Below are 17,212 nucleotides of genomic sequence, written 5' to 3' on the forward strand. Positions count from 1 at the left end.
AACTCAACTGAACGTGGAAAACCCGACTAGACATGGAGACTTTGAGTGGACGTGGAGAACTTGGGCTGACGTGGATAAACTTGACGAAACATGGATAAACTTGACTAAACATGGATAAACTTAACTGAACATGGAAAACCTGACTAGACGTAGAAAACTTGAGTAAACGTGGAAAACTTGACTCAATAGCAAACGTTACTCGCAAAGCAAAGCACCTTGCACCAGGACAAGACAAGACAAGACAAGACAAGTCAAGACCAGACAAGACAAGACAAATGCTCCCACACCCGCGTGAAAGAAACACCATTCCCTTATACCAACACTGACTAACAGGACACACCTGGGAATCACAGCAAGCAGGGGGAACCAATTAGCAACACACACCGGGAAGGGAATTCCCTGGTGTGTGGTTAACAACAACGAGACTAGGGGAGACGAACCGGACAAAAGATGGCACGCAGTCACGACGGGTTTAGGCACACTTCATGCCACTTTACGACTAGTTCGCGCACTGGCACGACTCGAGTCGTGCCAATTCGTCAGCCTTGCATAACCCAACTGACGTTGAGTGAGAGACGGTGTACACTCTGGACTGGTCACCAGCTAATCCCAGACAACCACTTACATTCACATTCACTTTCAGTTAATCCAACATGCAGGCTTTTGGGAATGTGGGAGGAAACCAGATTACCAGAGAGAAAGCCCACACAAGCGCAGAGTGCAAATTCCAAACTGGGTGTCCGGAGCTGAGATTCAATTTGCAAGCCTCAGAACTGTGCGGCAAACGTGCGAACCAAACCTTCTGCGCCGATTCATCAAACTTCAATATTTCATTGACAGTTGTATTAAAAAAAAAAGCAACCACAAAAGTATCTTGAAGGTTATGGAAGTCATATGCTTACAGGTTTAGCATCTTGAGGCTCCCCTCCCCTTCCTGACTTAAAGGGTAAAATTTCAACTTCTAAGCTGATGCTGTTCTTTTCAGCTTTCAGCTCAGCCGCTGGAGCTTTCATAACACAATCAAAATCCTTTCCAGATGTGGATATTTGTGAAATTCCAGGAAACAATCACTGATCAGCTCATCCATATGTATGTCTTACGTATTGAGCATTGCAGGGCTGCGCAATCTCCAAGACCTGCATAGTACGATCATGAATCTTATTATTTATTATTTTGGTCAATTTATAAATGTTATGTCACTGTATTTTTCATTATGGCATCAAACAGTTGTACTCGACAGCAAACTGCAATCACAATAATAAAATTTACAATCTTTCTAGTGTTGACAATAAAAACATTTAGGCCCATTTCCCGTACAGTTTAAATAAAACCAGAACTAGCCTGATTTGATTGAACTTGATCTACAAATCAAATTGCGTTGTGAGATGTTATTTAACAATATTTACTAGTTACAGGCTACAGATGGCGTGTCCTAATTTTTCCCTCCGATGGCCACATACAGATTTTTTTTCCATTCCAAAACTGCTGAACAGTATTCGAGCATAAGGCAAATTCTTTGTAGTTGTTGAGATGGGGTGTGCATGGCTAAGACCCTGTAAACCACCAGAAAATATCAGCCCCTCCCCTGAACAGGAGCTGAATGAAGAACCAAACAAAACAAAATAATCTGTAGTAACTGCTCTTTTTAAAGCAATTACTTGGGAATTATTCATGTGACGTTTTCACAATTTGGACATTAACAAAGGGCAGAAAGTGGAGGAAAACATTTTTACTTTACAGTATTCCCCATCGTGTTATGAAGAGAAATTTTCATATATTTCCTTGTTACGTAAGCGTTTTTGACTGGTGAGTTCATTCGAACGTTTTTAAATACGTTTGAACATACAGGACTGTCTCTGAAAATTTGAATATTGTGATAAAGTCCATTATTTTCTGTAGTGCAATTAAATAAGCAAAAATGCCATACATTCTGGATTCATTACAAATCAACTAAAATATTGCAAGCCTTTTATTATTTTAATATTGCTGATTTTGGCTTACAGCTTAAGAAAACTCAAATATCCTATCTCAAAATATTAGAATATTTTCTCAGACCAAGTAAAAAAAAAAAAAAAAAAGCCATAATCAGCAATATTAAAACAATAAAAGGCTTGCAATATTTCAGTTGATTAGTAATGAATCCAGAATGTATGGCATTTTTGGTTATTTAATTGCATTACAGAAAATAATGGACTTCATCAGAATATTCTAATTTTCTGAGACAGACCTGTACATCTACATACCCTGTGTGAATATCATGGACAAGTTGATTAATTTCCATAATTCTATTGAAAAAGATAATCTTTTATTGATAATAAACTCAGGGTCCACAATGTAAACAATTTTAAGTACCATATTTTCCACACTATAAGGCGCACCGCATTATAAGGCGCACCATCAATGAATGACATAATTTAAAACTTTTTTCATATATAAGGCGTTACAGTAAAGGCTGGGGTTACGTTATGCATCCATTAGATGGTGCTACGCTAAAGGGAATGTCAACAACACAGTCAAATAGGTCAGTCAAACTTTATTAATAGATTACAAACCCGCTTTCTGACTCCATTCACTCCCAAAATGAATAAACAGCTGTTTTATCATTTTCTCCGAGGTAAAGTATTAGTATTAGCTAGCGATCCATGATGGCGGGATCTTCTGCGCATGCGTGTCACCGATCGTGCAGGGTCACCGATAGCGTCTTGACAGCGAGACCTGTTGCGGCTCAATATTGATTCATAAGGTGCACTGGATTATAAGGCGCATGGTCATTTTTGAAAAAAATTGAAGGCTTTTAGGTGCGCCTTATAGTGCGGAAAATACGGTAATCATTTGTTTATTTTTGGGCCAGCTCATAAAACCCACGAAAACGGGAATTTAATAATAATAATAATAATAATAATAATAATAATAATAATAATAATAATAATAATAATAATTCTTTAAAGAAATCACTGTGTAGTTTGCAGTGTTTGCGGTGGGGAAAAAAGAAAGAAATTAGATCACATCAAACAAATCAAAATGTGGTATTTTTATTTTTAAAATGATATGTCAATCTTCACTACTCATTTGGGAATCCCTTTTTCCCTTATCACTGCCTCGATGCGCCACGGCATTGCCTGTGTATGGAAGCCCAGATTTCTTTGATGCTTGCTGTCAGCTCTTCTTTGGTTTTGGGTCCGGTGGCCCTCATTTTCCTCTTGATAATACACGATAGATTCTCATTGGGTTCTAGGTCGGGTGAGTTGGCTGGCCATTCAAGCACTGTGAAGGCATGGGCATCAAACCAGCTTTTGGTGCTAGTGGAGGCATGGGAGGGGGGAAGGTCCTGCTGGAAGATAAAATCTGCATCTCCATACAGATCCCCAGTAGAACGACACAGTGTGCACTCAGTTCACTCGGTCATGTGACAGCATGCTCCAATAAGAGCCACATATATGCGGGAGATACGGAAGTCGACGTGAGGGAAGGAATGTGTGTTTGCTGCTTGAGCGTCACACAACGCAGATGGATTTAAAATGGGTAGATGGTGCGGGACCTGGTGCTTAAAGGAATTGTCTGTGGGGTTGTAAGCTGTGTCAACGGCCAGTGTAGGCTTCAACAACTCAATATGTTTGAAGTTATACAAACAGAATAGGCACCCAGGTGGAGTTTGCATGTTCTCCCCGTGCCTGCTTGGGTCTTCTCCGGGTACTCCGGTCTCCTCCCACATTCCAAAGACATGCATGGCAGGTTAATTGGGCGCTCCAAATTGTCCCTAGGTGTGCTTGTGAGTGTGGATGGTTGTTCATCTCTGTGTGCCCTGCGATTGGCTGGCAACCAGTTCAGGGTGTACCCCGCCTACTGCCCGAAGCCAGCCGGGATAGGCTCCAGCACCCCCGCGTACCTTGTGAGGAATAAGCGGTTCAGAAAATGGATGGCTGGATAATAACTAGGGGTGTTAAATTGCCTAGTACCTGATGATTCGATTCGTATCATGATTCGTAGGTCACGATTCGATTCGATACTGATTAATCCCGATACAAATGTATAAGTTGATTGTTGCGATTTTATTTTTTATTCAAATTTAGAAAATACTAATCAGTAAATTTGTACAGTGTAAGATTTGTATTAAACTGTTTTATTTATCTGAAACTTCAGTCTTATACAGGTTGTAATCTGTTTCATGTTTGAACAGTATTTAAATAAAATATTAAGGTTTAATGTTCCATTAATATAACATTCTTTCATGCTTAAGGTGTGAACCCTAAGATGTTTTGGTGAATATTTTTCCATAAAAAATGGGTGTTTAAAAATCGGTTCGGGCGCCTATTGAATTGATTCGAGAATTGCACAAAGTAATACAGTGGTACCTCTACTTACGAAATTAATTGGTTCTGGAAGAAAGTTCTTAAGTAGAAAAATTTGTAAGTCGAGACGCATTTTCCATGTAAATGCCCATATCCGTTCCAAGCCTCCCAAATTTCAGACATAAATGTTTTATAAAGCATGAAAATGCATCAAAACATGTAACAAATGCATGTTACAATTAGATTATTGCACCATAAATGAGAGTTGTGTATAATGTAAATAACAAAGAATAGAGTAAAGAGTAAAAATGATGGTCATTTACCTTTTTAACTGCTGTCATCGTTTTTTTGCCCTCTGGTTCATGTTCTCCTCTCTCAGAAGTGTTTTTTTTTTTTTTTTTGCCTGGTGTTTTGTAAAGAACTGATCCACGGATGTTTTTTTTTGTTTTTGTTTTTTGTTTTTTTTGTTTTTTAAAAAAACAATCCTTCGTTAATGTCCCATGCAAACATCATCTTAGTGAGCAAACGCTCAACTGGTGAACGCCAGTTTTCTGGGCGATTCTTTTAAACAAATTCTGAAACTTCATGGAAACTTCCGGTATGGCGAAGCATCTTTTAAAAAAAAAAAGACAAGAAAAAAAAAGGCCCGTCTCGTCGCAATTAAAAACTTACTGTGCCTTCATCAATCACCAATTGTTTGAATTTTTGCACAAATTCGTTGGCCGTTAGTTCATACATTTACGAACATCGGAACACCTCATGGGCCGCGGGATGAATGACGAGGACGCTGTATAGACACCGATCTAGTATACGCTCATACCTATTGTAGAGGTTCCTCTTAGCCAATGGGATGCCAGAACGATGCACAAACACCGATCTAGTATTTATGCTCATAGGTACCTATGGTAGGAAATAGCCATAGCCGAAAGTATGTTGCGTTCGGTAATGTATTTTTACCTTTCGTATCTAGAAATTTCTTTCGTAACAAGAGGCAATATTTTCCCGTTGAGGAGTTTCGTAACTCGAAAATTTCATATGAAGAGACGTTCGTAAGTAGAGGTTCGACTGTATTGCGATACATTGCCGAATCGATTTTTTTTAACAACCCTAATAATAACCTTACACCAAACACATTGAAATATTGTACAGTGTGTAGTATGTCCATGTTCTGATGTGGAAAATCACCAGAATTTTCACACATGAACATGCACTTACAACACAGAGTAACAACAAAACGTTGTAGTGCTTTTGAGGCACAAATTCTCAACCTTACTGGATATGGGAGCAATAAATCATTACATGTTAACATAGAGCCTACAACTCCTGATTTATAGTTACCCATGCATAACACATCTGTTCGCAGACACAAGTATGATTAACACTGAAACAATATCACAGTATCTATCACATCTAGACATCAAACACATATTTCTTGGTTTTTGATCAGGGACGATCAGAAAATTGTCAGAGGAGAAAAGAGCCTTCCAATCAGCTCAATGTCCAGTACATTCAGATAACAGCCACCCCATCACCAAAAAAAAAAAAAAAAAAAAAAAAGACCCATGCTTTGCAGTAGCACTCTTGCCCTCTTGCATCATTTACTGAAGGAACGTGCCACACCAGCCTTGTCCTCCCTTGCATACAAGGACACTCACTATGAGGGTGACAATGGACAGTCGAGCCGGCGGTGGCAGTCGACTCATTGTGATGCATGATGTCATCAACATCAGACCCTGACACCACCAGCAGTGTCAGCGGGTCAACACGGAGGGTGGACAGTTGAAGGGAGGGGACAGTTGCGGGTGCGATGAAGAGTGCGTGTATACTGTATGTGTGTAGGAGGGAAAGTGTGTGCATTCATGGTGCTGATGAAAGAAAGCCTACAAACAAAAAACATTGTCATGCGTCAAATAAGAGGGGCTGAAAAAGACACCACTGTCATTGTGGTGGAACACTTGCCTTGACTTTGGTGCAGGTAGCCTTGCGGAGTCAATTTGCATCAGAATGGTTGAGCATCTGAACATGTCTCCTGATTGACCTGCAACCAATCCACGTGTAGTCCATCTTTCAGTCAGTTGGGTTAGCTTCCGATTTCCAAACCACCCTGTACACGATAGGAAATATGCGGAGATGGATTAAAAAAAAAAAAAAAAAAAAGTCTCTCTTACCAGCACCATACTGTTGAGGTTCTCTCAATTAATGCTGTCATTGAGCTTAAAAAAAAGTATTAATCTATAACAGTGGTGTTCAAACTATGGCCCGGGGGCCATTTGCGGCCCACCGTCCATTTTTCAGTGGCCCGCGACATATGCTAAAAATGGCATTTGTCTCAGTTCAAATAAAATAAACAAAACAAAAATGTTTGGAGATGGTCAAAGTAAGAAGGGAGGGTATTGAAAAACAGGTGCCATTAAAGGTTATTTTAGTTCACTAAAACTAATAAAAAAAACCGAAAACTAAAATTCAAAAAACAATATTGTTACCGAAAAAAAAATAAAAATGAAAATGCTTTTTAAAAAACGAAAACTAACTGAAACTACATTTTATGTTTACAAAACTAACTAAAACTAACTATAATTATAGCAAACATGTCCTTCGTTTTAGTCTTTGGAAATGAATTTAATGCATGAGCCTTTGGGGATGATTTCAAATGTGATTTTTAGTAGATTTATTTTGATATCAACCGGAATAATGATGTTTGAAAGTATGTCACACAGAAGTGATGTCATCTAGCAGCAGCCAATAGAAAAGGACCTTCAGATGACGTCGCTCCCATGGTGTTTTTTAAATATTGCACACAAGTAATACACATAAAAAAAAACTAATACTAATACTGAAACTAACAAACTAAAGCTAAGCATTTTTTTTAAAGAACTAAACTAATAAAAACTAACAGAACCACCCTGAAAACTAATCAAAACAAACTAAAATGAAAAATACCAAAACTATAATAACCCAACTGCCATATTACAAATAAATTGGTTATATACTAAATATGCAAAAGCACAAATAAATTATTTGTACAATTTTTAGGACTAAACACAATTTCTCTTCATAACATTATGTGGCCTTTGCGTCCTTCTGATTTTCTGTATGTGGCCCTCAAATGAAAAAGTTTGGACACCCCTGATCTATAAAAAATAGAGTTTAATTATCTTGTATCCAATGACATTCTTTTTGAGATCATTCCCGATTGTAGCCCTCTAGTGGCATTTACTAGAAAGTGAAAAGGTTTTAAAGGCAAGCTCAAATTCAATGCTATCTTGCTAAGAATTGGTATGCTAACAAAAAAGCATTGTTGAAGACAGTTCTGGAATCCACATGAACGTGTTTTTGAATGGTGCTAGTTAGGATGCCAAAGAAAAACGGCTTGAAAAATGAGGAATAATAAAAAAAATACTTCTCAATTGTGGAATTATTTAATAAATATGATTTTTATTTATTTATTTTTTTAAATGGGAAAGTACTGTAAAAGTGACAAGCGGACATGGTCGGAATTAGCTGAACATGACATTCTTACTTTTTACTTTGAAATTGGAATGGTTTGAAATTGACTTGGAATATAAATTTGGCATAAGTCAGGGGTCAAAAGTTGCATTGACTAATAATGAAATACAGCACCTTGCAAAAGTATTCATCCCCCTTGAGTTTTTAAACATTTTGTCATGGTACAACTACAAACATAAATATATTTCATTGAAATTTTATGTGAAAGTTAAACACAAACTAGCACACAATCATGAATGAAGTAAAACCTTATTTCAGACTTATTTTACAGCTAAAAAACTGAAAAAGTATTCAACCCTCTTTTCCTTCAGTTCTAGCCACTAATCTTCAGAGGTTGCCTGGTGATGTCTTAATTAATCACCCTAGTGACAAAATGCAATGTGTGTAATCTAGTCTCAGTATAAATACAAGTGTTTTGTGATTTGTCAGAGGTCTGTTAAGAGGACACAGCACAGAAATGAATAAATGAACTGCAAAGCTCCACAGTCAAGGTCGGCGAATCTGTCCATAGAACACTCAGCCGAGTACTGCACAAATCTGGCCTGCATGGAAGGGTGGCTAGAAGAAAGCGAGCCAAAAGAAGTCACATTTACAGTTTGCCAGGAGCAACCGCTGACAAATGGAAGAAGGTGCTCAGCTCAGATGAGACCAAAATTGAACTTTTTGGCCTCTATGATGAACACTACGTTTGGCATAAGAGCAACATACACAGGTTGTATAAATGCTTTTGCACACACTACTTTTCAGTTTTTTAGTTGCAAAACAAGTTTGAAATAAGATACCCACTGTTTTACTTAACAATTGTGTGCTACTTTACGTTTATCTTTCACATGAAATCAAAATGAATTACCGTATTTTCCGCATTATAAGGCGCACCGCATTATAAGGCGCACCTTCAATGAATGACATATTGTAAAACTTTTTCCATATATAAGGCGCTACAGTAGAGGCTGGGGTTACGTTATGTATCCATTAGATGGTGCTGCGCTAAAGGGAATGTCACCAAAACAGTCAGATAGGTCAGTCAAACTTTATCAATAGATTACAAACCAGCTTTCTGACAACTCCATTCACTCCCAAAATGAATAAACATGAGTTAAAGTATTAGTATTAGCTAGCGATCCAAGATGGCGGGATCTTCTGCGCATGCGTGTCACCGATCGTGCAGGGTCACCGATAGCGTCTTGACAGCGAGACCTGTTGCGGCTCAATATTGATTCATAAGGTGCACTGGATTATAAGGCGCATGGTCATTTTTGAAAAAATTGAAGGCTTTTAGGTGCGCCTTATAGTGCGGAAAATACGGTCATCATTTGTTTATTTTTGGGCCAGCTCATAAAACCCACGAAAACGGGAATGTAATAATAATAATAATAATAATAATAATAATAATAATAATATTAATAATAATAATAATAATAATTCTTTAAAGAAATCACTGTGTAGTTTGCAGTGTTTGCGGTGGGGAAAAAAGAAAGAAATTAGATCACATCAAACAAATCAAAATGTGGTATTTTTATTTTTAAAATGATATGTCAATCTTCACTACTCATTTGGGAATCCCTTTTTCCCTTATCACTGCCTCGATGCGCCACGGCATTGCCTGTGTATGGAAGCCCAGATTTCTTTGATGCTTGCTGTCAGCAAGTATTAGTATTAGCTAGCGATCCAAGATGGCGGGATCTTCTGCTCATGCGTGTCACCGATCGTGCAGGGTCACCGATAGCGTCTTGACAGCGAGACCTGTTGCGGCTCAATATTGATCCATATGTAAGGCACACTGGATTATAAGGCGCATGGTCAGCTTTTGAAAAAATTGAAGACTTTTAGGTGCACCTTATATTGCAGAAAATACGGGAATATTGATGTTTGTGGTTGTACCAAAATGTTGAAAAAAAAATCAAGGGGGTGAATACTTTTGCAATGCACTGTAGAGTGTGTAATTTCTAAAAAAAAAAAGTGTGAACGCCGAAGAACACTAAAAAGACAATATATTTGCTGCTCAGAATGATACAATATCATTTTTTTCGAAATATTCTCTCATTTTGAATTTGACTCCTGCAACCACTTACAAACAAACAAAAAAGCAAACAGATTTGGCACTTCTGACAATTGTCAGTTCCCATAGATGACGATGCCCACCTTTCACCGAGTGCTTCCGCATATTTGGCGAATGCGATTGACGCAAAACCTCGCAAAACTGTCTGTACTCACCCTGATCGACGGATGTAAACATACTTAAGTCTGTGTATTTTTCCGAGGCTTTGCGCAATTGTGCACTCGCCAAAAGGAGGGCGCCATCGACAGGAAGTGACGATTAACTGAAGTGCTTAGCTCTGCAAACAAACAAAAAAATCGGACCACGGCAACAAAACACTGGAAAGTTGAGGAATGTTAAAAAAAAAAAAAAAAGACCTGTTTAGAATTTTCCACAGGTGAACATCTTAATTGGAAACAAATGAGTGTCATGCTGAGCATAAATTGGGGCGGCATGGCTCAGTGGTATGGTGGTCGTCTCCCAACCCAGTGGTTGAGGGTTTGCTCCCATGCCAATGTTACCATTTACCAATTTACAATGCTTTTGGATGTAAATTCTGTAACCTCGAAAAGTTCAGTTGTTCACAAGCAAGTATGGGGTGAGGTTTACCACTTTGTGAGCAGCTACGTGAGCAAATAGTTGAGTGTTTTAAGAACAGTATTTCTCAATTTACCATTCAGAAGAATTGACATATTTCATCATCTGCGGTCTATAGTAGGGATGTAACGATAAGCACAATATCGTGATATTACAACTGCCACAATATCGTCGTCGTCCTGTTCACAATATTTCAATGCAATGCATCTGATAAAAAACAGTCAGGTTGATTTGCATTTGTACAGTTCTAGCACCCTCTGGTGGCTAGTTTTTTAATGCAATGTAATTTTCATTAGGGATGTTTTGGCCTCTTTATGTTTAATTTAAGAGCAACACTAATTGTCAGATGAAAGGGAATGTAATATGCTTGTGAAGCGAGACAATATGTGGAGGAACTCAATGTGTGCGTACATTAACAGCATAACATAATAATAACAACATAATAATAACATAACATTGCTGTTGTGTACAAAAGCACAATATTGTGCTTTTTTTTTTTAAGTATGAAACCATTTTTATTTTTTTTTATTTTTTTTTTTACAATATTGTGACTAGTTTTAAATATCGCCCATTTCTCCACAATATCATGATAATTATTGTATCGTGAGCTTCATATCGTGATAATTATCGTATCGTGACGTTTGGATATCGTTACATCCCTCATCTATAGTATCATCCAAAGATAAAGAGATATTGGAGACAACTGTCCGGAAGCAGCAAGACAGAAAACGCCCATGACCTTTGATCCATCGTGCGGCACTGCATTAAAAACACTTCAGAAAACTTCTGTCAGTAAACACAGTTTGTGGGCCATATTGCATGTGGCATATCAGGTGGAGCTCATTCAGGCTTCTACAGTCTAGTTTTGTCTTCATATCCAAGACATTGGGGACTTAAACTAACGTCAAGAGGACAACATGGTGCCCGGGCTGCATGGATAAGAAGAGCTACGGTGGTTTATGGACTTAATTATACTGTAGATTTATCAGTGAACGGTGACGATTTTTCTGGTGTGAGTTCAATCCCCAGCTGGAGTAACGGTGTGTTTAAGAAAATTAAAGTGCCTTTCTTGATTCCAATATCATGTCATAATTTAATTCAAACTCAGCTCATTTTTATTTATACAACACTGCACAACAATCAGAGCTGTAAGAGAGTGCTCTATATCAATGACAAAAGACAAAATAATAATATAAACATCTCATTAACATGGTATCCTCTAATTGAAACACACAATAGCTCCCTTGACACAAGGCAAACAGGAGCTGCATTTTTGTTCCGTCTCGTGCTCATACTAATCAAAAGGTAATAGAAAAAATGCTACCCGTATTACATCCCTCCATCTATTTTCTCTAACACTTATTCTCACTTTGATCGCTTGTGTGCTTAAGTTACCTGGGATAGGCTCTAGCACACTTGTGGCCCTAGTGAGGTTATAAGTGGTACAGATGGATAATCTTTTATTATTGACAGACTCAAGTCCATTAAGAACAAACAAATAATACAACAAAATACAAAAAAAACCCACTAATATAAGAACACACATGTAAAATAGCCCTTGGTTTAAAAAACATACAGTTCATGTAACCAGTATTTCAACAACAATGAAGTGTATATGAAATCACTTCAAAATGGATCATTTATTGATTTTATAATTCCGTTACCAGATCTATTGATTCGACACATAAATTTATATATAAAATTCCTTAACAGTGCATGAAATGTTGGAACATTTGAGGCAAGAAACAAGAAACTTGCACTCTCCCACCTAGGGTATTTTAACAGAATTCTTAAAGCATCATTATATGCAATCTTGATCTTATTCATTTTCCCTTTGCTATAGTTGCGCCATAGATGTGGGGAATATAATGGAGTACAGTAGGCTTTAAAGAGTTCAATTTTAACATCATCAGAACAGTGACTAAATTTGCGTGCAAGCATATTTGCTTGGGCATATAACTTTCTGCACTGTCTCAGTACATCATCATCATCACTCAAGTCATCCCTCAACACATGGCCAAAATATATTTTACCTTTGTTACAACTTTAAGTTCTTGTTTGGACAAATAGAAAGAAGGAAATATTAGCTTTTGACCCGCCTTAGATTTAATCGTCATTACCACAGTTTTAATAGGGTTATATTGGATGTCATATTGCACCCCATACTCAGCACATACTTTAAGTAGTTGCTGTAAACCAGCACTATAAGGTGTCATTACTACCAAGTCACCTGCATACATTAAATGATTAATGAGCCTATCGCCAACCATACATCCAGTCAGTTCATCCATATACAAATTGAACAGAACTGGTGACAATATCCCCCCATGTCGTACCATTTGTAACTGGAAAATGTGTTGAGACAGTTGTCCCGCATCTAACTTGCATGGTTTGTTTTGTATACCAGTAATACATAATACGTAGTAAGTATGAAGGAACCCCTCCCTTTTGCAGTTTAATAAAAAGTTTGCCATGGTTGATGCGATCAAAAGCCTTAGATGCATCTAAAAAGCACAAAATTGCAGTGGAGTTATGTCTATTATTTTTGGACACCACCTCTCTTAATGTGTAAACACACAAGTCTGGGCTATGTCCATTTTTAAAACCAAATTGATTGTCACAACTCATTATGTATGCCTGAAGTCTGTCTAATAAAATTCGCTCTAAGACTTTAGATAATACACTTGCAAGACCTATTGTTCTGTAATTATCTGAACTTGATACTTTACATGTTTTATCTTTAATTACTAGCACCAGGATTACGGAGAGCATAGATTCAGGCAATATTCCATGTGATAGGAAGCCAGAAAAACAAATAGAGAGCAGCACCGTTATTCTTTTACGAGCATACTTCAGGTGTTCGGCTGTTATTTGATCAGAACCACATGATTTATTTAATGAATGGATGAATAAATAAATGTATATCGTCATAGATGCGGACCCTCTTTATTCAATATGGGAAGGCGTAAAATTTCGACATGATCAAATTGATCAAGTGATATGTCGAATTGATCTGTCTTGACTGGTCCACTGATTCTGTACTTTGGAATAAATAATTCCAAAATTTTTTATTTTATTTTCAATCCTGTTTCTTCTGACATCATTGTAATTAACCAAAGACCAACCTGGCCAGAACCAAACTTTGTAAAATGTCAATGGGTCTGTTATGTTATGTCCTCGTTATTCGCCCCTCCGGCCATGAGGTGTTTAGATAGTTTTACGTAAATGTATTAACTAACGGCCGACGAATTTGTGCAAAAATTCAAATAATTGGTGATTGATGAAGGCTACGTTGCACAGTAAGTTTTTAATTGCAACGAGATGGGCCTTTCTTGGAAAAAGATCCCTCGCCGTATCTGAAGTTTCCATCAAGTTTTGGAATTTATTGAAAAGAATTCGGGAGGGAGACGAATGGAAGACAGGCTTCAATACCCCCCGTGGCCACTACGAGTACCTTGTCATGCCATTTGGACTCACCAACGCACCGGCCGTTTTTCAAGCCATGATCAATGATGTGCTCAAAGAATTCATAGATTACTTTGTATACGTTTACCTCGACGACATCCTGATCTACTCACCAGACCTGACTACGCACCAGCAACATGTGACCAAAGTTCTGCAACGACTCCTCGAGCACAAGCTGTACGTAAAAGCAGAGAAAAGCCTTTTTCACGTGGACACCATTTCTTTCCTGGGCTTCGTCGTCTCACCTGGAAGGGTCAAAATGGAGTCAGGCAAGGTCAGCGCAGTACGGGATTGGCCTACGCCCGAATCACGGAAAAAGGTTCAACAATTCCTGGGCTTCGCCAATTTTTACCGCCGCTTCATCCGGAACTTTAGCACCATTGCTGCACCACTACACGCCTTGACCTCTACGCAGGTGCGTTTCTGCTGGACCCCTGAAGCCAACGCCGCATTCAAAGAACTCAAGCAGCGCTTCACTGAGGCGCCGATACTCAAAGTCCCCGATCCAAGACGCCAGTTTGTGGTCGAGGTAGATGCCTCCAATCTCGGGATCGGAGCTGTCCTATCACAACGCTGTCAGGAGGATGGCAAGGTTCATCCTTGCACATTTTTGTCCCGGAAACTGTCCAAGGCCGAGCGCAACTACAGTGTTGGCGACCGTGAACTTCTGGCAGTCAAAGTCGCCCTCGAAGAATGGAGGCATTGGTTGGAGGGCGCGGAGCACCCATTCATCATCTGGACTGACCATCGGAACTTGGAATATCTACGCCAGGCCAAGAGACTAAACCCCCGACAGGCCAGATGGTCATTGTTTTTTAACAGATTTTCCTTCTCTTTGACCTACAGGCCGGGAAGCCGGAACATCAAGGCAGACGCATTATCTCGAGTCCATGATCCTGATGCCGCGGTGACCGATCCCGAACCCATCCTTCCCAAGGACTGCGTCATAGGAGCAGTGGCATGGGAGATTGAGGAGGACGTCAAGGAAGCCCTCAAGAATACAACTCCACCCAAAGAATGCCCACCACGACGGCTTTTTGTCCCAGATACCCTGCGGTCCCAGGTGATTCATTGGGCTCACACTTCTCGTTTGTCTTGCCATCCAGGAACCTGCAGAACCCTGTTTGCCATCGCCCGGAGGTTCTGGTGGCCGTCTATGGAGGTCTCCGTACGGGACTACGTCAAAGCCTGCCCAGTATGTGCCAGGAACAAGGCCTCAAATCAACCCCGGATGGGCCTTCTACAACCACTTCCAATACCTCCAAGACCCTGGGCCGAGATATCCCTGGACTTTGTCACCGGACTTCCCATATCACACGGTAAAACCGTCATACTCACAGTTGTCGATCGCTTCTCCAAAATGGTCCGATTCATCCCATTAGCCAAGTTACGATCAGCCAAGAGAACAGCGGAGATCATGATGGACCAAGTGTTCCGGGTCCATGGCTTTCCTCGCCACATCGTGTCCGACCGGGGACCTCAATTTGTCTCCCGGTTTTGGAGGGAATTCTGCAGAGCCCTGGGAGCAAAAGCGAACCTAACCTCCGGATACCACCCAGAGGCCAACGGGCAAGCGGAACGGCTCAACCAGCAGCTAGAGACAGGACTCCGGTGCCTGGTCTCCCAAAACCCATCTTCATGGAGCAAAAATCTGGTATGGGTCGAACTCGCGCATAATTCTCTGCCCACGTCTGCCACAGGCATCACGCCCTTCAAATGCGTCCATGGATACGATCCACCCTACTTCGCTGACCTCGAAGACGAAGCATCTGTTCCCTCAGTCCACGCCATGATCCGCAGGTGTCGCCGAATCTGGTCGGCAGCCCGACTGGCTCTTCAACGTCAAGGGGACAGAGTAATGAGGGCTGCTGACCGGAAGAGGAGACCCGCACCTCTGTACCAGCCAGGCCAACGGGTCTGGCTGGCGACCAAGAACCTGCACCTAAAGGTACCATGCCCAAAGTTAGCCCCGAGATTTGTGGGACCATTCCCCGTTTCAAAGACCATAGGTCCTGCTGCCGTGCGCCTTCGCCTGCCTCGATCCCTCTGCGTCCACCCCACGTTCCACGTAAGCCAAGTCAAGCCAGTCCAAGACAGTCACCTGGTCCCGCCCGAACCTGCACCGCCGCCTCCGGAGATGGTGGAGGGTGGCCCAGTGTACAAGGTCAGGAAACTGTTGAATGTCAGAAGGCGGGGCCGGGGATGGCAATACTTGGTGGACTGGGAGGGATACGGGCCCGAGGAAAGACAGTGGGTGCCCTCCCATTTCATTGTGGATCCCTCCCTCATCGAGGACTTTCATAATGAGCATCCTGACCTGCCTGGGCCGTCAGGAGCCGGCCGTTGAGGAGGGGGTACTGTCACGCCGCCACGCTGGTGGCGGATCATGCTTTTATTTTGTCACCATGTTTCCTGTTTTATTTTGAAGTCATTAACCACCCTCTCACCTCAGGTCACTTACCCTTCCTCCTGCACAGTTAATCACCGGTCCACGCCCATGATTGTCTCCACCTGCCACCAATCATCCCATCTATAAAAGCCATCATCCACCACCTGCAGTTTGCCGAAGTGTCACAACCCGTGCATGGAAGCGTCCTCACAGCCATTGTTCCACAGTCCTTGTTTTTGCCTTGCCTTGCCTTGCCTTGCCTTGCGCTTTGAGTTTGCCCCTTGTTTTCCTCCCTAGCGGAGCGCCTTTTGTTGTCCCCGTTTTTGAGTCCCCTTTTTGCCTCTCCAGTTTGGAGCTCTTTTTGTTCAGCCTTTTTTCACTCTGTAAGAGGAGTTTTCTGTTTCGTGTGAATAAACTGCAGCCTATTGTGGCCAACTATTTACCTGCACCTGAGTCCTCCCCTCTCTCGTCGTGTCACATTGGATCAGTTCTCTACAAAACACCAGGCAAAAACACAGAGAGAACATGAACCAAAGAGGGCAAAAAACGATGAGGACAGCAGTTAAAAAGGTAAATGACCATCATTTTTATTCTTTACTCTATTCTTTGTTTTTTACATTACGCACAACTCTTATTTATTGTGCAATAATCTAATTGTAACATGTATTTGGTACATGTTTTGATGCATTTTTATGCTTTCTAAAACATTTATATCTGAATTTTGGGAGGCTTGGAACGGATCAGGGCATTTACATGGAAAATGTGTCTCTACTTACAAATTTTTCTACTTAAGAACTTTCTTCCAGAACCAATTAATTTTGTAAGTAGAGGTACCACTGTCGTTGTAAATTAATGTTTCATCAGAAGAGTTATGAAAATCTTTTTTTGAAGGTTCTTTAGTGTTTCTTTAAGAAATAATTTCATAAA

The 17,212-nt window shown here is 40.2% G+C and overlaps 1 protein-coding gene across 5 annotated transcripts in view; it reads right to left on the minus strand.

Annotated features, from left to right (window-relative positions):
* Positions 1–17,212, minus strand: part of LOC144020088 (axin-2-like) — a 371,050-nt gene that overhangs the window by 67,620 nt on the left and 286,218 nt on the right. For all 5 annotated transcript variants that reach the window (XM_077523139.1, XM_077523136.1, XM_077523137.1 and 2 more), the window contains one exon: positions 6,249–6,393. The gene's annotated coding sequence lies outside the window, so the exon portion shown is untranslated. The remainder of the gene's footprint in view (positions 1–6,248; positions 6,394–17,212) is intronic.

Source organism: Festucalex cinctus, chromosome 6, assembly GCF_051991245.1.
Source record: "Festucalex cinctus isolate MCC-2025b chromosome 6, RoL_Fcin_1.0, whole genome shotgun sequence".
NCBI classification, from domain to species: Eukaryota; Metazoa; Chordata; class Actinopteri; order Syngnathiformes; family Syngnathidae; genus Festucalex; species Festucalex cinctus.